The 24341-nt window shown below is 38.7% G+C and overlaps 1 protein-coding gene across 1 annotated transcript in view; it reads left to right on the top strand.

Annotated features, from left to right (window-relative positions):
* LOC121511708 (inactive N-acetylated-alpha-linked acidic dipeptidase-like protein 2) overlaps positions 1 to 24341 on the top strand; it is a 492988-nt gene that overhangs the window by 384634 nt on the left and 84013 nt on the right. The gene's annotated exons all lie outside the window — the stretch shown is intronic.

Below are 24341 nucleotides of genomic sequence, written 5' to 3'. Positions count from 1 at the left end.
TGAAAAGGTTCAGGAATTGTTAGGGACATTTTTAATGATTTTTTTTGGCTTTACGATAAAGTTTCACTGAGGATTTAAGAATTATTTTTAAAAATTTTGTGACTTTTAACCCTTAGAGCTCATGTGGCACAGATCTGTGTAGTTGTAGTTGGTCTGTAACTTGAGAAGTTTTTCTAGAGATAATGAAAAAATAAATAAATAAATAAATCTTACAAATCTTATGTCAGATCCTCTTGATTGACAAGATGATGTGATGTTGCGTTTTGGGACTAGGGGATGGGCATCCTGGACTCATCGTGTCAGGGCTGCAATCCAGGGCAGGCTGGTCTCAGGATAGGGCAACCTCAACTGTGCTCTATCCATCATTGGCCATTAATAGTTTATAAAGATGTTAAGGGCTCTTTGGTCTGCTTCCATCGTCCAGCACTGGTCAAAGATTCCACAGGTTGGTCCACAGCAGACCAGATCCTTGTGTGGATTGGGAGAAGACACTGATGGTCTGTCGTTGTCTCTCATCTACCTTTAAAGGGGAAATATCACTGCAAGATACTTTTTTTTCTGACCTTGACTGCTTTATTTTGAAAAGATTTTGCATGTTTATTATATCAGTGGAATTTTCACATGCCAAATGACACTGCCGTCTTTGAAAGAATAATGCCGCTTCTGTGTTTAATTCATAGCATTGAATGTGGCAGTGCATATTATTTTCTTTGCTCAAATTGTAATTTTTTTCTCTGTACCTGACTTTTTTTCTGTATGTAAAACAGGCAGAGTCGTTTCAAAGCAGTGTTTTATTTCAAAGAACTGCCGTTGCTGTCCTGCCATATGCATCCAATCCCAGTGAGACGAGCTGTTAAAGGAACACAGCGGTATGAAACCAATTGACCTGGAAACTGTGAAGTTAAGATCAAGGTTGGCTGTCTCAATGAAAGCACAGCAGTACCTGGTTAAAACTATCAACATCAAGTTTCAACAGCTCACCAGAGAAATGTTCTCTTCCTACTGCAAATCTCAGCCTGCAGTTTCTCAACAGCTTGAGGTCAGTGAAAGGTCAAATTTGAATTTTACAAGGGAAAACATATCAAGATCTTCATTTTTTTCATGACTGTTGAAGTAGAGTTACACAGAACATATAGAGGGCAAATGCTGACAGTTTTACTCTGGGTGAACTGGGAATAAAACCACCTCAGTATCTCTTTAGAACTTTTTCATTTGCTCTCTTCTAATTTGGACTTTTTTTAGAAATAGAAAATAGAAAGACTGATCACATAAGAAAAGCCTCCTTTTCTTGTGTGACCATGCATAACCCTTTACAGATCTGGCTGCACAGCCTGTGTCATCAGCAGGGCTTGAAATTGACTTTTCAGAGTCAAAGGCTGCTCCGAATCTTCACAACTAAAAGCAATTTTCTTTACACTGACAGATTAGATCAATTACTTCATTTATTTCTACACACTAAAAAGTTTTTAGGCCAGTTTCCTGTTTTGGCAAACCGCACCTTAACAGCTGATCTAAATGAAAGCAGAACAATATTGAAGAAGAAAAAAGTCATGTTGCAATATTTTTTTTTCTTGCTGAGAAGTGTACTGCAAAGAGATTCAGGAAGTTGTCCTACAATAATGGTGGGAGTTTCTGTAGGCTAAAGTTTGGGCACCAGTGTCAGATGTCCTTGACCTTTGACCTCCAAGATCTAATCCAGTGGTGTCAAACTCAAGGCCTGGGGTCCAAATCCGGCCCATAGTACGGATACACCCAGCTGGCAAGATCATATCATATTTTATTTTAACTGGTCCATCAGTATGAGGTCTGCAGATTTTCTCCAGTAAAAAAAAAATGTAAATTTAACCTTGATGATTTAAAACATCCTTGTTAAGTCATTAAAATAGAAAAATGACTGAAAATAATTAGATTAAAAGGCAGGAAAGTGAAAAAAAGTGTTTTCATGTCATATTTTCAGCTTTTTCATCTCACAGTTGACCTACGGCTAAGCCACGCCCCCTCCACTCACTCGGACAAACAATGAACATTCAGTGACAGGCGCTATGGCAGTTGTCACAGTAGGAGACATTTCACAGGAGGCCATTAATGATTTTTGGAGACAGAAAGATCACATATCATCTAGAAGTCACCAAAAGGGTCTAAACTACGCATTGGAGGGATATATTAATCATTTTATCGTCAAGAAGGTCGATAAAGAGCTTCAGTTACAAGCCAAAATTTACAGGTCCCAGTGCAGACGTGATAAACTGCATCTAGTTGCCATCACAATCACAGACAATAATAGAGGATCAGCATCAAAGTGCCACTGAAGTTAAGGATTTTGGCTCTGAATATGAGAGAAATACAACGGCCTTTTTACCATCTTTACCAAGAGTGTCTCTCCGTTAGTCTGGTGCTACAGTATTTACATTGAATCATTCAGCATAACGTTTGCCAACCTTTGTTATCTCGGCTATTACAGATGAGTTAATGAAGCTAAGCTCCAGAAGTTAACGTTAGTTTAACTAGACCCCTTTGGACAACAGCTTACAATTATGTATGAACACCAGAGTACAAAAACTAGAACAAACAATGCCAATGAACTCCCAACAAACAAGGTGACACAACGAACAACGCAGCTAGGAGCTAACGTTAGGCTAACTTTAGCTAACGTTAGAGATATTAAAGATAACTTTATATTTCTTTACAGCAAAGTGACAATATGTAGCCTCAAAGACGATGTTGGCTTACCTTAAAACAGATGTAGATATTCGTGTTAATTTCATTCACGCTGAGTTGATGTTGTGGTCTAATGCACAATTATGGCCAAAGAAGACACTTTTCTCGGTTTAGATGTGGCTTAGGAAAGGGTAAAAAATACACTCCATTGCCCAGCCTTTCAGGATACCTTCTGTTGGAGTCGGATGTACCCCATGAACACCGTTTGACCATTTTTAAACTTAAAATCTAAAAAAACCTCATAAAACCGGCCGAAAACTGACTTTCTCCCATTCATTTCAATGGATGTCCAGGCAGCAGTTGTCCGAGTGTATGGAACGGCTATACGTACTGTGATTGGCTCATCGCATTTGAAGGTGGGACTTAGCCATAGGTCAATTATGACTTAAACTTTTTATTTTGACTTTGTAATTTATATTTCGACCTTTTAGGTTCACCATTTTTAATTTTAAGTCATGTTTTGACCTTTTAAACTCACGATTCTGAATTTATATCTCATGCTTTGACCTGTTCAACTCCTAACTTTGACTTTGATTCCCATATTTTGACCTCTTTAGTCATAATTCTGAATTTTTACTGATAGTTTGACCTTTATACTCATGATTTTGATATTTATCTTGTATGTTGATGTTTTAAACCTATAATTCTGAATTTCATCTTATATTTTGACCTCTTCCACTCCTAACTTTGACTCTTACACCCATATTTTGATCTTTAAAGTCACAATTTTAATTTTTGTGTTTTCGTCTGTTTAACTGAACCTTTAAACTTTTGTAAATTTCTTTTAATCTCAAAATCAATTATCATCAGTCCTTCATTTTTTTCACCAGGGGCGCGTCAATGGTCAAGTGGTTTAAGGCACGCACCATGTACGCAGGCGGCTCAGGTTTGAATCCAGCCTGTGGCCCTTTGCCGCGTATCTCACCCCCACTCTCATCCCTGTTTCCGAGTCTATCCACTGTCCTCCTCTATCCAATAAAGGCACAAAAAGCCCCAAAAATAAATCTTTAACAAAAAAAACAAAAAAAAAACTTTTCACCGTAATTCTGGGGCTTTCCGGGTAACTGTACCACGAGGTGGATTTTGCCCCCAGGCCTTGAGTTTGACACCCCCACAATAAAGCATAAGATTATTCAGAATAAAAATAAAAACAAGTCCACTAATTGAGGACCTTGATTAATCACGATTAATGCGGTTAATCTTCACAGCCCACACATCCTTTGATTATGATTACATTCATAATCAAAGGATGACTATAAGGCCTAATGACTTTGACCTTTAACCTCCAAGCTGTAATCAATTATTACATGAGTCAGTATGGAAAATTTAAGGAGAATCCCTCCAAGCATTCTTGAGACCTCACCACCACAAGCAAGGGATGAACACCAGGCCTGACTAATGAGGACTAATGAGCTCTAAAATCCAGTTTAAGGCAGCATTCTCACATTTTCTTCATCATGTTCTCTTTTACTATCTCTGGCAGAGTTAGTCTTCTTTATCAGTGTCTTTTTGATATATATTTTTATTTGCTCCATCTGTACAGATGAAAAGAGAATTTCACAAGTGATAGTGACCCTCGTAAAAGCTTTGGGCTGTGTTAAATTCAGTGAAAGGGGTACTTAGTACGTGTGCTGGCTCCTTCTGTTGTGTTGTAGACTTCTGAAAATGCAAGTGGACAAAGGTGAACTTTTCTACTGGCATCTAAAGTGTACTTGAGATGAGTGGGAAACTGTTTTCTTTTTTGGTTAATAGAGATATAACTTATCTGTGAAATAAGCTATCCTGTAGAATGAAGTTACGCTGCTTCTTTACAATGTCTGATGTTGGTTTTTGACCCTTGGATTGCATGCATACACTCACTGCACACACTGCTTCCACCATCTGCTTTAGTAACCGGCACGACTGAGCACCGACATTTGCCGTATCAATCTTCCTGGCTACATATGTCATGAATGCTATGCACAGGAAGGAGGAGGGTGTCTGTCTTTATGGTTGCCAAAGTGTGAATTAATTAGCAGCGTGTCTGAGGGTTCTCGTTCACTTCTCTCCAATATGTCACGCTCTATGATCTAACAAGCCCTCGGGCAGATAAAAAGCACAAGCTGGAGCAAAGTCATTCTCCGGCACATCCTTAACTCGTCCTCCAGCACATGAGCGGAGTCTGAGTGGAGGAAATGAGTTTTCTCTTCAGGTTGTTTTGATTTTTTCCTCCTGGGACTGTTTCAGTGACAAGAAGATAAAAGCAAAGCATAGATACCATCCCAAATATTTTGAATTCCTGGCACTAATTATGTTCATCTAAAGATGATAATGATTACAGAATCTAGCGGCTGTTTTGAAGGTTAAATGTTTTTGAATCCATCTGTATTTCTGTCAGACTCACTTGTGTGTAATGGAGGTTTAACTCCATGTTTATCCAATTAAAGCTTTGCCAATTATGTATGTTCATAATTGCTTGTCTCCAGGAGATTTTTCTTTGATTTTCCTCTGTGTCAGTGAAATCAGGAAAGCGCACCCGCATTTGCAATGTGTTTGGAGAGAAGAACTGCCGATGGGACCATCTGTTATTAAAGCTCAGGCCCGTTGAAGCAAGGGAAAGATCTCATCCAGAAACCAGCTCGCTGCATGCTTTGTGTGTGAGTAAATATTAGTCCTGGCAGTGGCCACGCGTGCTGGCTGTGCATGAGTTCTTGCATGAACAGAGCAGCGTGTGAGGTTTTTTGGTAATGAGTATAGAGGCTCTGCAGTTGCATCAGACACCGCCATAATCACAGCAAATGTGTCCAGGAATATCATGAATTATAAGTGGTGATTTGGCTGTGCACAAATAGCATCATTACAGCCTGGGATGGTACGTCGTGATACAGATCATCTATGAGTGGGATTGGCTCATATCATTAAGATCATATTTTGCTAATTGCAAGTGGATTGGTGGTTGGTCAGTCTATTTAGCTTTGACGTGCACTGGGACCTTCTACATGTCGCAGAGTCACCTGATAGCAAGAAATAATCAACATTTTTCAGCCAACAACATGCTTTAACTCAGTGGTTCTCATTGTGGGGTGAGACACTGAGGGGGTCTCCAGATGCCATAATTTTTTCTTTTTTTTTTGTTTGTTTTAGATCACACATTTGCTACTTCACACCATCATTGCCATATTGTAATCAATTTTCATCATTTTTACTCTCTAATTTTGCCAATTTTAACACATTTTTGCCACTTAAAACCCATTTTTGTCAGTTCTTTCTTTTTTGCCACTTCTAAAGCATTTCTTGCCACTTTCAACCTATTGGTGCCTATGTTGAGTCACCATTGCCACTATTAACCACTTTTTCCAACTTTTTATTCCCATCTTAACCTGTTTCTGTCATTTTTTGCCTATTTTTATGCCTCAGTTATCATATTTTTGCCAATTTAAACCAATTTTTCTTCTCATTTCACCAAAATTTCCAACTATTTTTGTCAAATTTAAATCCCCCTTAACCACTTTGTATGCCCTTTTGCCACTTTAACCTGATTCTGGCATTTTTTGCTTATCTTTTGCCACTTTTATCTATTTTTAGCCACTTGTAACCCATTTCTGTCATTTTTTGCTTCTTTTTATGCCTTAGATAACCCTTTTTTTGCCAGTTTAAGCCAATTTTTCTACCCATTCCCCAAATTGTCCAACCTTTATTATCACATTTTAATCCCCCTTTACATTTCGATAACCTTTTTTTGGCACTTTAACCTGATATTGCCTCTTTTTGCTTATTTTTTGCACTTTTTATTGTATATTAGCCACTTCTAACCCATTTCTGTTACTTTCAAAGTCCCATTTCACCACCTTTTCCACTAATTTTTGCTATCTGTAACCCAGTTTAGCCAACTGACCATGACCATGGTCAATTTACACTTGACCATAATTTGGTGACCTCCATGGTACCCCAGTTTGGCTGGGCCCCAGAAAGCTCTCCCATTTATAACCCCTAATGGGTGGCCTTGTCTGCACATGACTGTTCTTAATTGTGCATAGCTGTGTTCAGTCACCTTCAGGTGCAGTGGGGGTCCCTGGCCTCTGGCACCTTTGTTTTGGGGTCCCGGGCTGAAAAGGTTTAGGCCTTGTCTACATGGAGATGAAAACAATATATTTCCGTTTCGTTTTGAAAATGTTTTCCATAAAAAACGGGATTGTTTCAGGAAATGTCTGCGTAAGCACAAAACCACTGAAAACGACTGAAAAGGGCTGTGTAGACGAACGTCTGGTGTATGCTGTTCTCATTGGTGGTAAAGGAGCATCAGATTTTGCTGTAAAAGCCTTAATAAGCTCAACAGCTTCTGCAGCACGAACACAACCCTGTAATCCGCCATTGTTGTTTTGGTTCGACTTGCGCATATGGCGAAGGTCGGCTACGCTATGTATGAAGTAATCGTTTCAAGAAAGAGGTGGTTGGCTGTCCACACGGAGTCAAAACAGTAAGCATTTACAGATTTGTTCACTCTGGGACGCAGTTCCAAAAAGTAGCGTTTACGGCCTCCCAAAATGTTGTTTCCATGTGGATGAATGCCAATACAACATAATACTTTTGCGTATACTCCTGAATTTGTCTCAGTGTGGACAAGTCCTTAGAACCTGTGCTTTAACTGACTTTGTTTAACAGAGTAATATACAGAGCAATGAAACAAGAAGTAAGGACAACTGAACTACACAATGCAATAACTCACTGGCTGATTGATTACATGATTATTTATGTGAATGAATCAACACAATTAATAACAGTCAGAAAAAAAAAACAGTGAAGCCTTGTGTAAAGGCAGTACAAAGCATCTGATAGTATCTATGGGCGGGCTTTAGTCGTACTGCATCCCCGTAACAACGGCTGCCACCAGTGTAGTGATAAGCTCAGATCTGGGAAACCTACCATAGAAAGCGTTTGGAAAAGGCAGGATGAAAAAATTAACCAAAGGTGATTGGAGGTGGTGATTGGTCACATTCGTGACGGACCAATCAGAGCAAGAATACAAATCAAGGTTCTACTCAGGGGCCTTTCCTGGGCAGACAGGCTACTGCTGCTGTAGCTGAGAGTGGTGGAGCTCCTCAGTAGATGAATTAATGCCAAGGTGGGAGACGTGCAATAGAATCTTCCCACTGAACTGATATCAGCTGTTTGCATTTTTAACAGTTCATAGACTAACTCATTTAACAGTCTTACTTAGAGAGTGTTGTTTTAATGACATTTAGAAAATGAAAACTGGCAAACCTGGCACTAAGCTGTCAGGAAACAGTCAGTCTTTCATTCCTCAGTACAGGACAGAATGATGAGGACTGAACAGAAAGCTATACCATCTATAACACAAGAGGGAGAGATTTCCTTAAAACACATCTTATAAAAGGTAATTCTGCTCATATTTGGGGTCTAGACTTTTCAATGCCAATATCATCTGTAACAAAATCACACAGAAGAGGGTGATGTTAACTGACAACTGAGAGAGTTATGGGTCCAATTTTAAGAAAATGGTTAAACTAGTCAGCATCTGCTCTGCTCTCTGCCCTGAGGACAAGTGTCTCAAACACAGAGAGAGAAACCCTTCTGTAAATGCATGGGGTGTGATGAAACTGATCTGAGTGAGGTTTTATTTTACATGATTTGATTCAACATCTGTCGCAAATGACAATCTATTGTATTTTATCCAATGTATTTTAATCATAATTATTTTCTAAAATAGATTGCCTTCTGTGTTTAAAAAAGATTTCCTCTTCATCAAGTATGTTTATAGCATTAGTCTTGAAAAGGCAGTGGGCCTTATATGCAGGGTCATATTGATTTCAGGCTAAAACATCGTCTCACTGATTTTGTGTGTAGAGAGAAAGACAGAAACATCCTAAAATATGGCCTTTGTTGAGTGAAATCCGGGTATCAAACACTAAAAATACTCTCAACAAAAGCAACAGTTGTTAGAGACAAAGTATGTCACCCACATCCATCATTCCATTAAGGAGCTGTTTTTCCCTCATAAAGCTCCTTCAAGGAGTTTTTTATTCATGATAATAAAATAGACTGAAATGAATATTGATTCCTCGATGTAACATTCAAAAACAAGACCATCAGCATAAAGATCGACTTTTTCTATAAAGCTCTTATATTGTCTGAAAGCTCTGTCACAAAGTGGCTGTCAGATGAGTTAGTCGAGCCTTTTGTTTTTAACAGCGAGGATTTTCAGTGACTGGGGCATTTAACTGTAAAATGACAGAAAGGTGACTAAAAATAAAAAACACTGCTTTTAGATACACAATATAGTCAACAGTATTCGTCCACATCTGTCAATGATTGAATCCAGGTGTTTAAAGCAGACCCATTGCCATGAGTGTGAAAAATCAAACACCTAGCCCTGCAGACAGTGCATGTGTTGGATTGGTAGCATTGGTGCTAGCATCATGGCTAACAGTTACCTCACTTTAGACCTGAAAAGTATGTTGAACTATTTCTGGGTTCTGATGCGTGGATTATTTATTTGTGCAACTTTTTCACCCGTTTTCAACACAATTTCTGCCATTTTTGCTACTTTGACTCTATTTCAACTTTCAACATGCTCAAATAACACTCAAAACCATTACCTTAAAATGGCAAGAAAGCACCTACAGGGTCTATTAATAAAAGTACATAATACAGGCAACTTTTCCAGATTCTGTTCATGTCCCTCCATTTTCCTCTCAGTCCTCAGACTGGTTCAGACTGGTGGGGTTTTCTCTGGTCAGATATTGTTTTATTTTGCTGCTGCAATGGTAATTTAGTTAAGTTTTTATTTAATAAAAGCTCTGGATCTTCTGCTTCCAGGCTAATACTGTTATCAGCATTCTGAGGGTGATCTCCAGTTGTTTCAATCAGTCATGTTGATGCCATGCTGGGATCTGAATGGAGTGAAGCCAGAGGGAAGCTAACTTCCCCTGGCAGAGTCCCAACTAATCACTGTGGCAGCATCATGAGCATGGTTTCATCTGATTGGCTAATTTTATTATTTTTTTTTTTTTTCAGGGGATGCCAACTTCAGCTGACTTCCCCTGAGATACGAAAAATAGCTGTATTGTTTATGGCCACCGTAGTTCAACTAAACATCTATCACATAACATTTAGAGGGACTATTTTTCACACATACAGTCATGTGTGTACATTTTCATCGCAGCTGGATAGAGGAGGGGAGGCCAGCCAGAGTCAGGCTTGACACATGTCAACACACGACTGTCGCTGTGCAGCCAAGATTAAAATCAGCTGCATTTCTTTTCTGCTTTTCAACCCTGGGGGTATGCCCAGGGACCACAGGTGTTTTTCGGGCCACTGGAACATCCACATCACAAACAGGGTGATGATACTATGATACCATAGGCCGTGCTTACTTTCCATATCCACCCCATATGGTACCCTAAAGGTGTATACTTTTTTATTTTTCTCAGTAGATTAATTCCACATGGCTTTGGTAAATGCAAAGACATCCAGGGCATGACTGGTCCAATGGTACCCAATGGTACCCTCTGGTAGCGTACACATCTATGCCTTAATGCAGCCTCAGTTTTTGGCCCAATCACGCCCTAAAGTTCTACACACGCCTGTAGAGGAAAATGATAAACAGGGAAGATAGGAGAAAGGACCATCAAGGATAAGTCTCTTGCATTATCAAAGGAAGTTATCAGTTATAATGGTAAATGAATTTAGAGTGATTTATGTTAAAGAAAATCCCTTGTTTAACTTTTAGCACAGTCTCCTGCGGTCTAAATGAAACTTCTGTGCCATGCTTTGGCCAGAAAATAATGTAGATCAAGAACCATAGGCAGGGGTTTACTTTACGGTGCTCAAGATCGCAAAAAGCCAAAATCTTTCTTAAAACCAAGCCAATAATGTACTTGTATGTGTCTTCTACATCGACATATATCTTTGTTTCCCCATTTAAGCTATCATTTGTTAAAAAAGGACCATCAAATTCACTTGTAGTTGCACAACATGGTAGTTTCACAGGCAAAGGCAGGATAAACCAATCAGAGATGTTACTGTGACACTGTAGGATTGTGGGTAATGTAGTGCTTTGGCTAGAGATCATGAATAAACCATGTTTTTCTGAAAACGAGGGCGATCATATACGAACTCTACATGACCATATATCATCATTTCATACTGAGAAGCCTTTAGTAAATCTGCTTTAAGTGGTTATGACTGAGCGGATTATAATTAAATCAGCAGCACTGGCTGATGTTGTGGCTGATAAGTGACAGCAGGAAGGAGAGAGTGGGCGTGTTCAGATGTTCTGAAAGCATTGTTTTTTATTATTTCAAGGTAGATGCCTCTCAGCTCACACTCTGGGGTTTAGTCACTTTTTTCCAAAGAAACACAAAACAAACTGGTATTTTATAACTCTCACACTTCCTTCATCAATAGATTTGTAGCTGACAGTTGGTGCTGACCCGCCTTTCAGGACGATTTTGGTAGCCAGTGCTGCATTGTGCTGCCTGAGGTTGATGATCCAGTCAGGCATAAAATAGCTGGTCACACATGAACAGGTTGAAGCCAGCCGTGGACAGGATATTTCTATTAAAAATAAAATCCAGCCTCTTCACTCTCGGGCCTTCTGAGTCTGGAGTGCTGTGTAAAGACACATGATGGTCTTTGCAGGCAACAACAGAGCCGCTTCTGCAATGAGCTCTCCTGGGTGACATTACTCCAGCGACTGCTGCACTAGAAAGAAAAACAATGGCTGACCTTAGCAAAAGTTTAGCCTGGAAGGCATGGATAGAGATACCAACTATAGAGAGAGGATGAGAACTAAAATACTCATTGTATCTATAAAGGGAGAGCATGCTTTGAACAGACCTTCAGATTATGTGTTTTCAGACATAGATAGATGCAACCAGGCTTTAGGTGGCATGTTTTCCATTTTGGGGTTTGGCTGGTATTCCAAATACTCAAGTATATGTTTTCCCTTTTAAATCTCCAAAGAGGACCTTCATGGTTTTATTTTGGCCACATTTGTGTACATCATCTCTTTTTGTTAATTCTGACCTGTACAGTGTTTTCTGGACAAACATAATTCATCTCACTTTCAACTGTAAACTTATAACTCAGTGTGAATTTTATCCATTGAAAACATACTCTAAAGCACTGGTCATCAGCTGGTGGCCCCAAGGACCATTTCAGGCCCCCCGAAGCTTCCTGTCTGGCCCCCAAAAGACGATTAAATTCAGAAAAGGAGGAAAAACAAGATGTTGTGGTTTAAAAAGTATATTTTGGTTTTAAATGTCTGCAGCTGTAAAATCCATCCCCCCAAAAAATATTGAAATAGTTTTAAAATGACTTAACATTTGATCTGTTTTTACAGAATTTCACTTGTCAGCCATTGTAAGTTTATATCTAAGAAAAAAAAATGGGTCAAGACTGGCAGAAATTTTGCAAAAATGGAGAGGGTAAGAGAGTGGCAAAAATTGGTGATAAGTGTCAAAATGGGTTGTGGCACAAAGGGACACTAATTGGCAGGAAAAGTGGTGAAAAGGGGTTAAAATGTTGCAAAAATTGTTAAAAGAGGAAAAAAGGGGCAAAAAGTATTAAAGTGGATTAAAAGTGGCAAAAATGGAGCAAAAAAATAATGAAAAGGGGTTAAAAATAGGCACAAATTGATGAAAAGTGGCAAAAATAAATAAAAGAGTGGCACAAAGGGGATAAAACATGCTGGAAAAGTGATTCAAAGGGGTTAAAGAACGGTTAGAGAAGCAAAAAGGGGCAAAAGTATCAACAATGGGTTAAAAGTGTCAAAAATATAGCAAAAATAGCCTGGCAAAGTGGTGAAAAGGGGTTAGAGATTGGCACACAGGGGCAATGATTGGCAGGAAAGTTGCAAAAAAAAGGGGTTAAAGAGTAGCAAAATTGGTGAAAAGTGGCAAAAATTGTTTTTTATGTTGCAAAAATTATCAAAAATGTGTTGAGTGGCAAAAAATGTTTCAGAAATGGCCAGATGAGGTTGAGAAATGGGGTTAAAAAGTGTCAGAAATAAGTTCATATAGGTGCTAAATCACAGTTGGGGAAGGGCCGTTCTCTGGGAGTTTTAGGGGCCCAGCCTATGGGTGGGCCTGTCTCCTTGTGACGTTCTGTATTAATGATAATATGGATAGATCTCACTGATAATGCCTAAAAATATCCTGCATTTAAAAGAAAATACTAATACAATGATATGTTAATCAGACCAAAATATTTTTCCATATTTGTTTATTTGAAAGTCCGGCCCCCAGAGTCTCTGCCAAGACTAAATTTGGACCTTGTGCAAAGGTACTTGATGACCCCTGTGATAGACCATGATCTACTACCACTAGGATTTAAACCTTCAGCTACTAAATGGATGGAAAGCTACTTATTGAACAGACAACAATTTGTAACATTCAATGGCACCTTATCTAGTAGTAAATCTTTGCACTGGAATTTTCAGGGGAGCTGCTAAGGACCTCTTTTGTATGGAATATATACGAATGATCTTCCACATGTATTTAACAAAGCAGTCATTGCATTGTATGCAGATGACTTTACACTGCATGTATCCACAAGAAAATGGCAAAGATCTTACCAAAATGCTCCAGGAAGAATTGATGCAGGTTTCAGAATTGGTTTTAGAAAGCAAACTTAAATTTAACATCTTAAAAATAAAGTATCTGGCCACTGAAAAAGCTCTCAGGACAGATCAACAGTTGTGCATCTCTTTACAAGGTGATCCCATTGAGCCACTTTTTTCATGATCATTAAATTACCTAGTAGACAAAATTAATCTGTTATGGTGGAATCTGCCAATGTCGCTCCCATTTTTACACTTTCAGGGACCAGTGATATTAATAATAATGTTCAAAAATTCCCAGTGTAAATAAATAAATAACGAAATACATTGCCTTGCAAGAAAATAAATCTTTTACCAAGCCATAGTTCTCCTGGAGATTGAATAAGATTGTTTTTCTATATTTTGCTGGATTAATTTTACCCTCTACCTTTACAAGTCCTCCAGGGCCGGCTGCCGAGAAGCATCCCCACAGCATGATGCTGCCACCACCATGCTTCACAGTGGGGATGGTGTGTTTGTGGTGATGTGCAGTGTTTGGCATCCATCAAACATACCATGCTTTCTGATGGCCAAAAAGCACAATTTTGGTCTCATCAACTTTCTTCCACTTGATCATGGAGTCTCCCACATGTCTTTTGGTGAACTGTAGTCACGTTTTCTGCAACAGTGGTTTTTCTCTTTGCCACTATTCCTCAAAGCTTTGGTGAACAATGTGGGCAACAGTTGTTGGATGCAGAGTCTCTCCCGTCTCAGCCGCTGAAGCTTGTAACTCCTTCAGAGTAGTCATAGGGGTCTTGGCAGCCTCTCTCACTAGTCTCCTTCTTGCACGGTCACTCAGTTTGTGAGGGCGGCCTGATCTAGGCAGATTTACACATGTGCCATATTCCTTCTATTTCTTGATGATGGATTTAACTGAACTCTGGGGGATGTTCAGTGCCTTGGACATTTTTAGTTGCTTGGAATGTTCTTTTGTCTTGATGGTGTAATGGTGTAATGATAACCAGGAATACTGATTAACCAAACACCTGAGAGTTTTGCTGGACATGAAGCGTCAGTATTAATATCAATCTGATCATGACAACAAAAAAACTAGAGCTAAATAGGACCTAGGTAAATCATCATTCAAGTCCTGAGACTACAACCACCTAACATTTGGTTTAACATTATCTGAGCCAGGTGAACCTGCAAAAACACAGGGTGGAATTTCAGTGGATAAAATTGATGGTTCAACAGAAAAGTGCTCTGACAGCGTCGCTAAGTTCTGAAATGTGACACTTTAAGCTACAGGAGAATATCTAAATATGATTATCTTAATCTTTAGACAAAGACATGTTATTTTAAGGACCTGGAATGTCAGGGATGACTAAATAAATCAAATCTTCTGTGTCAGACTTCAGATAACAGATAACACTGCTTCAGCCTAGTTTTAGCTGGTTTTAAAGGAGATGTTTCTCTAGCAAGCAGGTCAGGGGCAGGTCAGAAGTGTTTTTTCCCCTCTCTCTCTCTCTCTCTCTCCTGTCCCTGAGATGACATGAATATACTACTCCACATAGCTGGTGTTGTGCTCCACACAGTTGCAGCGTTGTCCAGATTGTGTCGAAGCTCTGACTTTTGTCGTATCAGAACACAGGCACAGAGCCCTCAGGCTGCGGCAGGTTTCAAAAAATCCTCTGTGCCAACTTTCTTGTGTCAGCACACACGTTTGAGGGGGCTTCTCCGAGAAACTTCTCCAGTCTAAAGTCAGATGGATGTCACCTTTAAGGTATGGTTCTTTCTGCATACAGCTGAGTTCCAGACAGCAGGTTGGCCACAGGCAGGAGGAGGAGGGAGGCAGCGATGCAAGATTTAGGCTGGAGTTCTGGGAGAAAAAGGAAGACTTTTTGGTTATCTTTTTGTTCATAGACACTTTTAAAAGTGGATGCACACCCTCTACCTTATGTGTGATGATATTTCCTTTAAAATCTGCCCTTCTGCTCCTTTTCTTATACAGGTGCATGTTGAAAAAGTTAGAATATAATAAAAAAGTAGTTCATCTGATCCATCTTCTATACGGCTTATCCCGTTTGGGGTCGCAGGGGGCTAGAGGCTATCCCAGCTGTCATCGGGTGAGAGGCGGGGTACACCCTGGACTGGTCGCCAGTAAATTGCAGAGCTGACATACATTTCCTTTAAAATAATCTAAACTGCAGTCCCTGAGGTATTTATGTCACTCTTGTAGGCCCAGAAAAGGAGAAGAGGGGGTGACATTTTATGAGGGAGCAAAACACAGCTTATTTTTTCAAAATCAGTGCTCTTTCCTATGATCACTCAGAAGATTCACTTATTTATTAATGTTTGTTCTAATTTATTTCAGCTCTTCACAGAAACGTCCATTCTTTATCCTTTGAGGCATGAAAAGCACAGAGATTCATCTTAGAAGGGAACATATGTTTGGCAGAGATTTATCCCCGCTAGAGAGAAAAAAACACTTCATCATCAGCCATTTATCAACGGCAAGGGTCTGTAAAGAACTTTAAAAGTAAAAACATTTAATTTCATTCACGATTCAAAAGGACAAGGTGGGTTCACATGCTTTTCTTCATTATTAAGATACAATCACTTTGTCATCTGTGGCGGCATTTTTACTTTAAAGGTGGCAAATATTTATGCAGTCACTTATCTGACATTACATATTTTGTCTTATTGACATCACTTTGCTGTCTTCACTTAGACATTTTTTTGGGGGTGGGGGGTAGATATTTTTGGTTAAAAAAAAAAAAAAAAAAAAAGAAAAGAAAAGAAAAGAAAAAAGCCAAATCATATTGTCAATGATTTATTTATAAAATCAACAAAATGACTCAACATCCAAGGGGTGAAAACCAGTGAATAATTTTCTTTTTCTTATCCCACAATCATCTGCAACATCAAGGCCATCAGATTCACTTTTTTTTTCATCTTCATCTGACAAGTACCTGTTTTTTTGGTCACCTGAAAACAAGTTCCACCATATTAAATATATCATTGTTTTCCCAGAGCAACAATCAGTGAGAACCCTGCTAACTATAGACTATGATGTTTCAGTAGTAGTGCCACCTGCATCTGAATAAACTCTGAACAAACACTGAACACTGTGAGAAAGACGCCGGGTGCAGCCATGTATTCCAAGTACTCACATGATTGATGAGTGATTTCCGCACTCTCATTGAGAACAGCATGTGAGTTCATCACAGCTAGCGCTAGCAGGCAGACACAAATCACTGATCAACTCAGCAGCTCTCTGCGAACAGCACAACCAGTAATCACAGCTCACTGGATCCCACTTTAATTTTGTGGATGGCAGTCGATGGTGTGGAGTCTTCCTTTTAAAAACAGCATGATTATCACATGAGCTCATTGGCTAATTAGCATGCTGTTATTGCTGATAGAGATGAGACACCGATGTGTTCGATGTCCTGTGTCTGCCTGTGACATTACATCCAGTGCTGTGAAAAAGTATCTTTCCCCTTCCTGTCACACGTAAATGTTCAAAATCATCAAACTAATTTTCAATATAAGACAAAGATAACCAGAAAATAAAAAATGCATCTTTTAAATGATGATTCCATTTATTAAGAGGAAAAAGCCATCCAAACATAGCTGCCCCTATGTGAGAAAGTATTTTTGCCTAACCCTAATAACTGGTTGTGCCATCCTTGGCAGCAACAACTGCAAGCAAGCATTTGCAATAACTGGCAATGAGTCTTTTACGTCCATGAAGAGGAATTTTGACACACCTTTTTTTTTTTTTTTTTTTTTGCAGAATTGCTTTAATTCGTGGAGTGGAGTGAGTGGAGTGAAAAATCACTCCACAGCTATGGCACTTATAGAATTAACTGAAGATATATCGACTGCTGTCAATAAAAACATTATTTAGTTAGTAATTTTGTTGACCTAAAGAAAGCATTCGACACCATAGATCATACCATTCTTCTTAAAAAACGTAGCAATATGGCATCAGAGGGGTGGCACTCCAATGGATTACAAGTTAGAAAACAGAAAACCAGATAAATGCAACAAGATCAGAAGCATACAGTTTAAAGTGTGGGGTGCCTCAGGGGTCAGTCCTTGGACCCAAACTCTGTATTTTGTATGTTGATGATATTGTAAATGTTTCCAAATTGCTTAAATGTATTCTGTTTGCGGACGATGCTACTTTTCTTTACTCTGGCAATAATTTAACTCAGGTGTTAGAGGTGGTTAAAAAAGAGCTGAAAAAAAAATGAAAACATGGTTTGATGTCAATAAATTATCTATGAATCTAGAAAAAAAATACTGCATGATTTTCAGTAACAGAGAGATAAGTATAAATGATTCAGTTTTTTTGGAGGGTATTGAAATTCATAGAGTGAAGGAAACAAAATTCTTTGGTGTTACGATTGATGAAAACCTGAATTGGAAATCACATATAGACTACTTAAAAGGGAAAATATCAAAAGCAGTTGCTCTGTTACATAAAGTTAAGGATTCATTAGATAAAAAAGCATTGTACCTTTTATATAATTCATTAATTTTTCCATATCTGACCTACTGTGTTGAAGTTTGGGGTAGTGCATGTAAAACATATATTCAGTCTATTTTTATTTTACAATAAAGAGCTATAAGAATTGTCAGTGAAAGTCAATATAGGAATCCATCAAACTCATTATTTATTCAATTAAAACTGTTCAAATTTCACGAACTGGTTGATTACAGGATCCTGCAAATTATGTACAAAGCTCATAAGAAATTATTGCCATCCAACATTCAGCAAAGATTTCTAATGTAATTATAATGTAAAAGGAACAGAGATCTTTAAAAAAAAACAAGATTTAGAACCAAACTGATGGAACGTTGTGTTTCTGTGAAAGGAATCAGTTTATGGAATAATCTCGACAGAGAAACTAAAGAGTCTAAGTCCATAATTATGTTTAAAAGAAATATTAAAGCTAGTATGATGAGAAAGTATGAAGAAAAAAGGTAAATTGTGTTAGGGGCCAGGGTGCCATAATATTGATTTTAGAATTGGTATTCTTACTTATTAAGTGGTACCAGGATATAAGCCGCTTTTGGCCTGCAGGTTTTTTTTTTTTTTTTTTTTTTTTTTTTTTTTTTAATCTTACTATGCAGGTAATGATTTGTTGATCAATGTTTTGTAAAAACGTGGCAGATATTATAAGACTATTCTTCATTCTGCTCCTTTTCATTCAAAGTGGAAGATTTTTTATGTTGAATATGAATTGTTTTTTGTTTCATTGAATGAAATAAGTAAATAAATAAATTCAGCCACATTAGAGAGTTTTCGAGCATGAACGGCCTGTTTAAGGTCATGCCACAGCATCTCAATCAGATTTAAGTCCTACTTTGACTAGGTTACTCCAGAGCTTTCACTTTGCTTTGTAAGTCGTCCAGAGGTGGACTCGCTAGTGTTGCATAACTCGGGTGAGGTCTGCAGGTCTTTAATGTTGTTCTGGGTCCTTTTGGGACCTCCTGGATGAGTTGTCAGTATGCTCTTGCAATAATGTTGGTAGGCTGGCCACTCCTGGTAAGGTTTACCACTGCTCCAAGTTTTCTCCATTTGTGGCTAATAGCTCTCATGATGGTTCTCTGGAGCCCAAACGCTCTAGGAATAACTTTGTAACCCTTTGCAGACTGGTGGATGTCAATAACTTCGTCTCATATGTTTCTGAATTTCTTTAGATTGTGTTGTGATGTGTTGCTTTTAGAGATCTTTTAGTCTACTTCACTTTATCAGACCGGTTCTATTTAAAGGATTTCTTGATTAAACAAATCTGGCAATAATCAGGCCTGGGGCCAGTGAAACTGAACTCAGCTTTTCAAAAATGTGGTTAATCACTGGCTTTTTCCCCTTCAGAAATGAAATCATCCTTTAGAAACTGCTTTTTTCTAGTATTACAGTCTGTTTAATGATCTGAAACATTTTAGTGTGACAAATATGAAAAATAAGAAAAAGGGAAGGAGGCAGACTTTACAATGATTACATTACATGCTGTGATTGGCTGTATGCTAAGTGGTTGGCAAAATTTTGAAACTGATTTTTTACAAAAATGCCTTGCTGTAGATTTATATACTGTATACATATATTTATTATGTGGGTGGAGTTTAGTAAACTCCCTGACATACGATCAGTTCCAGCATGCCATGACATTCTACCTGAACCCGGTGCCAAAAAGGGACGTGATGGGGCTTAGCCCCCTTAGATATTCATTTTCAGCCCACACCCTATAAAATACAAGACATAATAGCAGAGCTACAAGCATCATAGACTGTTTAAGCCTATGTGCATCTTAATTTTCCCCCATAAAGTAAGATAAACTTCTGATCAGGTCTCCTTCACTTAGAAACACCATTCAAACATGGCTGAACGTCATGCTGTCAGTCTGACTCTGACTCTGACTCTGTCTCTGTCTTGTCTTGACTTTCATGAGATTTGACACTCAAAGTCTTCTGTAGGGTAGGATTTTAAAAACACACTCTGGTTAGTTTGTCTGCTGATTTCCAGCGCTGCTTTAGTGTTGCTTTTTCATCCCCAGAAATAGATTTAGAAATGGATATCAGACTGCGGTTGTTAAAGCCTCTTACGTTAGGCTAATGGTTTCAACAAAATCATTTCAGGAAGTAGAGTGGAGCCACTGGTTTGATACGCACAAACAGAGGCTGCTTCTTTTCAGAGAGGTCGGAGGTTTTGTTTCTAAAGGTTTAACATGTTGGATACTCATACGGAAAGTTGTCTAGCAAAAAAAAGGATCTCTGTTTGCTTTTTATTCTAAATCATGCTTTTTGATTGTGTGCACTTCAGGGAGAGTCAGTCACACAGCAGGGTGTTTTTTTGGCTGATATCCATAGTTTAGTTTTTGTGGTGCAATGGAGTATCATATTGATATTAGTTTATTGTTTCCAGAAAGGATTTTTATCATTTTAATCCAAATACAGTGCTGTGAAAAAGTATTTGCCCCTTTTCTGACTCCTGATTTTTTATTTTATTTTATTTCTTGCATATTTATCACACTTTAATGTTTCAGATCATCAAAGCAATTTTAATATCTCACAAAGACAACCCAAGTAAATACAAAATGCAGTTTCTAAACGATGATTTTATTCATTAAGGGGGACCAAAATCCAAATCTGGAGCTATGTTAAAAAGTAATTGCCCCCCTTGTTAAATCATGACTTAACTGTGATTAACCAGTTTTTGGAAAGCTGAGTTCAATTTTACTGACTACACCCAGGCCTGATTACTGCCAGATTTGTTAAATCAAGAAATCACTTAACTAGAAGCTGTCAGACAAAGTGAAGTAGGCTACAAGATTTCTAAAAGAAACCCATCATGCCACGATCCAAAGAAATTCAAGAACAAATGAGAAACAAAGTGATGAAATCTGTCAGTCTGGAAAAGGTTACAAAGCCATTTTCAAGGCTTTGGCACTCCAGCGAACCACAGTCAGAGCCATTATCCAGACAGTTTATTTAAATGAATTGTACTTGAACATATTCAAAGTAAATAACAATGTAAACTGTGTATTGTCATTATTTAAGTGGAATACGTGTTACTACCAACCACTGTAGACTTGACATAGTATATATATAAAATGAATGGATCCAACCTACATTTTTATATTTAAAGCTAAACAAAAATATAGCTTGAATTTATAATCTTCATGGCATACTACCTGATGTTCAAAGAGGACATATTATGCAAAAATCACTTTTTAAGGCTTTTATAGCAAAAATATGTGCCCCTTGCCTGTCCACAATCCCTTCAAGTACCCGTACCAGCACTCACCATGTTTTTTGTTTCCATGGATATGATATCCCGCTTTAGTCAATAATCACATTCTGGATAATTTGGTGAATGTTTTTTTTCCCCCCTCAAGTGAAAAAGTAAATATATGACCACAGTTGGACAGGCTATAATATTTCAAATACATTTCTGCACTACAAGGTGAAGTCTATTTATGCTTTACAGGGAGAAAAAAATCCATAGAGCTTTATCTCTAAAGGGGACATCTCTCTTAGCAGAGATTTATCTGTTCCCTGCTAGGATTTAGAAAACCTCTTATCATCAGTCCTTTATCACACAGCAAGGGGCTATAAAGAAATGTTCATTGAGGCTTTTTATTAATAAATTATTGTCAAGAAGGTGCACTTGTTGAATTTCTTACAGAATCCAAAAAGACCACAAAGTGCCCATTTTTTCTTCTAGATTAATTTGGATGTTTTAAAATAAAACTCAAGGATTAACACTAGAATTATTCCTGTTTTATTTGTAGGGATCACCTCACTGTTACCTTTAACAGAGATATATGGTACAAAAAAAAGACCTCCTGCCCTGTTTATTGTTACTCCGGCAAATCAAATCACCCATAATGCTGTTTTTGCTCACATCATTTGAGCCTTGGACTGCGGGTGTTGAGGAAAGCTCTCCCAGACACAGGAGTATGGTTTGCCCTTTGTCTTAATGCACCAGACGGCTCATTGTCACAACAGCAGCATCAGGCAGCTGAACCCCAGTTCAACTCCAACCCAGAGCTTTTTCTTATTCCCTCTGCACCGAGGCCCTGAGCTGACTCCTTCCCTGCAGCGATCACTATCACCAAATCATGTTTCTGAGTGGGAGAGAGGAGCACAGATGTCTTTGTCCCTTCTGCTGTGGGTCCAACAGAGGACTTGGAGCCTCTGGGACCAAAGCTTTATAAAATCTGATAATCACTGGAGTCAAACTGCTTCTTTGGCTTGTCAGTCTTCTGCATTTGGCCTCCTGACTCAGTCTGTCAGCCCACTGTGATGCCGGCTAAGGATATGCCAGAAACTTCCCACATGAGCTCTGCTATTTGACTCAATAACCAGCTCTTATACAAAGTTGAACAGATTGGGATTCCAGTAGCCTGGTGCTTATGTCCCTATGAGTAGAAGGTGTTGTCGTCCAAGTGGGCAGCCTGGGTTCAGATCTACCCTGTGGCTTCTTTCCTACCTGTCATTCCCCACTCTCACATTCTAGCTTGCTGCAGTAGCTGTTTACCCAGATGTAGCTGTTGGAAAGGAGCAGTTTAATCTAAACTGGACCACATTTCTTTTTTCTATTCAAGAGCAAAGAGCCACATCGAAAGCTTGTCTTGGCAGAGAGGATGTTTTTGCACGTCTGCTGACCAGCTTCAGCATCATTTTTACCCACCAAGAAGCTCCGCCATTAACAATCTACGGCAGCAGTAGCCTGTCAGTTCAAGAGAAGCACACACGTCAAACATCCTTTTTGTGTCGTTGCTCTGATTGGCCCGTCATAAATGTGACGTTCCTTAATCAACCTCGAAGAAATTTTGAAAAGTCCTGTGTGAGCTGTGCATTTTGGGTCCATTATTCTCTTGTGCATAATTTAACACAGGTGCAAATGTCTTTGATTATAGAATTACACACACTGTGCAGTTTGAACAGTAAATACTTAAGTGCAATGTGGGATCAAAGCAAAGACAACTAACAAAGCATGAAGAGAGGCCAAAACAGACATAATACCTCCTGTGTTAAAGCCCAGAGCAGCAGCAGTTCTTGGAGCTAACACACTGGTAGAGGTGTGACACTTCACACCACTGTCCTTTTTACAGCCTCTTTATTTCTACAGAATTAAAGTTTGTCTTCTGTACAAACTTAATCTAACTATGCATACTGAAGATTAACTACCCTGTCGATTATTTTGCTGTCCTTTTAACAGTTTTACTTCAATTTATATCTACACAGCAAACTATAATAATTATAATGAAAGGCTCCATTCACATCCTGCATGAACATCTCTGCAGCATCAATGTTGGCAATGTCAAACAGCAAACAAGAAGACACTACCTGTAGTGCTGCAGACACATTTAAAGCTAAGAGGACTTTTGTCTCCTACTCTGAGTATGGACATCATGCTACAGCTGATCAGCAGTGGTAACACCTAATGTGTCATACAGCACTCTACCGTACTGCAGCAGCAGAGTGTTTTACACATTGTCCTTTCAAAAATTAAGATACTAGATAACATAATTCAGGGCAATAACCACACTGGTGTCACTTCAAAGCTTGGCACTTGTTAAACAAGTGGGACCAATTTCCAACGGTCTATTTAGCTTAACCCTTTACGGGGTCACTTCGGTAGACTTCCTTTGTTGCCTTCCCCGACTCTCTGTAACACAATGGAACCAGAAAGATTTTTCTCAGCCAATCAGTGTAGATCCCAGAAAGTGACAGCATCTGACCAATCACCAGTGGCTCGCAAAATGCAGTTTTACATCTCTTTTGGTCCCAATAGTGCTATCTTCACAACAAACCATGACAAGTTGATGAAACTCACATATTATAAAGATGGATAGTAGAGCTAAATGTCATGATAGGTTTTGTTTGCGTAGGATTTCTAGCCACTACTGAAATCTTAGCTTGAAAAATGGAAGAACCATATTATGTCAGGGTTGGGGATGTCTATATTAAGGCATTCGGCCATATATCTAGCAACCATACACGGGGAATTTTCTTGAAAACAACCACAATAAATATTATGATTAAAACAAAGAATAAAAGTTCTCTATAGCAGTGTTTTCCAAGCTTTATTTCTGGTGACCCACTTTATACAAGGTACAAGCCATCGCGATCCAACAGCTTTGTTTTCCGTACATTACTGTTTATCAGTTCTGCCTTCTGTGCTGCCCTTGGATGGTTGGTCTCACTGATGGCCGGTTCTAGCTTGGATAATGTTGATTCCGGACTCAATCTGGTCCTGGCCTGGCCTGGTTGTATGCAGTATGTAGTATAATCTGTGATAGCAGGAAGCTGTACTCTATACTGATGTGTTTCTGGAGTTTCAGTGGCTCAGTCTGTAAGTCGTGGACTTAGGAACCAAAGGGTTTCAGTTTTAAATCCCATTATGGACAAGGTCTCGAAATTAGACTGGCAGTAGGAGAAATGCCAGTTAACTTCCCAAGCATTGCAGATGGGCCCTTGAGCTATAGGCAGAAAACTCCTCGCCTATGTGCAGCCACTCACTGTGATGTAGCTCCATTAATACATGTCTTTAGAGTCCTGT

This window comes from Cheilinus undulatus, linkage group 7, assembly GCF_018320785.1.
Source record: "Cheilinus undulatus linkage group 7, ASM1832078v1, whole genome shotgun sequence".
NCBI classification, from domain to species: Eukaryota; Metazoa; Chordata; class Actinopteri; order Labriformes; family Labridae; genus Cheilinus; species Cheilinus undulatus.
The sequence above is the reverse complement of the archived record's forward strand: the minus strand, read 5'-3'. Positions and strand labels throughout refer to the sequence as shown.